A 1,740-nucleotide genomic window follows, 5' to 3' on the forward strand; every position below is an offset into this window, starting at 1 on the left:
TAGACGAATTCCCCCACGGCTGAAGAAGGAAATGTTCTCTCCCAAAGCTCTGAACTGTTCATGGAGTGTGGGACTTGGACACACAGAACAATCTGCCAGTGGATCGGCAGAGAGCCCTGTGCCGCTTCTCCACAATGGTCTGACTTTTGTAATTTCTGTGGGAATTCTTCTGGCATCTTACTTTATTAGTTTTACTTCCTCTTTATTTGATATGGCTTTGTTTTTATATTTTTAAATGGTAAGGTCTATTTCCCTCATAGTCTTTGTTAATGGATTGTGACTCAGCTTCCTACTGAGTACTATTATCTCATCTTTAAATGCCCTTTTTATAGTTGAAATTCCTGTTGCTTAAATCCAATATTAGGGGGGATACTGTGAGGCTCTTTTAACTTCATCAGACTGGCAATTGCAAAGTTTTGCTTCAAGGGCTTACAGACATTCATCTATCTTTAAACATGTCTGTTCTGTCTGAATGAGCTCTGACTTCATCTCAGTAACTTAAATTGCGTCATATTTCCAACTTGGCATTTGTGATAGAAAACAGCTAAATCGTGCCACCGCACTGGGAGGTGAGAGAGCATTTAGAATAGAAGGCACCATTTTTTATTTATTTCCAAGATTAGTGTTTGGTAAAATAACTCACACCAGGCCCAGCCAAACTCCAAAAGCTTTCAAACTCAGAGGGAGAAAAAGAGATCCAAGAACATCACTGTTGGAATCACTTTTCAAAGAGCAAACTCCCATTTTATGTGTCTGGCCATACACATATGACATGCCCAATGTTAATTTATTGCTTAGAAATCATCCCGTTTAACTCCATGACTTCACAGAAGGAGAAACTGACAAGCAAGGGGAAGGCTCACGAGCCCATGGTACCCACTTTAAGTCAAGGAGTCAGTGCATCTCCCGAGGGTAGAAAAATTACATCAGGTCTGGCACCAGCCCTTCCAGGAAGTGTCAACGCTCATTCTCCCCTCCTTACAGAAAGAACAGTCCCTAGGATCACTTGGAATCACTGTGGTATTCAATTCTGCCACATTTCTGTGGATTTTAATTTCAGTTCCTATTTTAACATAAAAAACAATAATCCACTCATTCAACTCAAGTATTATAAATGTACTAGGTGATAAAGGGCAAGAATGCTCAACCTTTTCAGGTCTGAGGATCCTGTTATTGTCAAAAAGGTCCATGAACCACCCCACCACCACCACACACATGGCTTCAGAAGTCACTGACAGAGAAGTACCTACGGAGAAAAGACGACTATAAACTCAGTAATTCTCTCAATCAGTATGTAACTTCTTAACCAAAAGAGCATCTCTGCACACTGAAAAACAGTAAAGATGACAAGTTTTGAGTGCTCACCACGTGCCAACACAAAGTGCAGGACACAGTTTGGCTCACATCACCCTCCCAGCAACTACCCTATATGGTAAACAGCATTTGTCTCCATTTTACATACGGAGTCGTCAGTCTCCAACACTGCTCGGTGAACACATGTCGAGGGCCTCCCACAGCCCACCGCCACCCAGAATTTTTCTGCTCACCGGCAATGAATGGGAAAAGTTTTAACTGAAAATGAAGAAAGGAAGGAAGGAGGAAGAAGGGAGACAGGGAAGGAGGGAGGAGGGAGGGAGGGAAGGAAGGAGGAAGGAGGGAGGGAGAAGGTAGAGAAGGAGGAAGGAGGGAGGGAGGAAAGGAGGAAGGAGGGAGGGAGAAGGGAGGGAAGGAGGGAGGGAG

The sequence above is a fragment of the Trichechus manatus genome, unplaced genomic scaffold (assembly GCF_000243295.1).
Source record: "Trichechus manatus latirostris isolate Lorelei unplaced genomic scaffold, TriManLat1.0 scaffold00020, whole genome shotgun sequence".
Taxonomy (NCBI): Eukaryota; Metazoa; Chordata; class Mammalia; order Sirenia; family Trichechidae; genus Trichechus; species Trichechus manatus.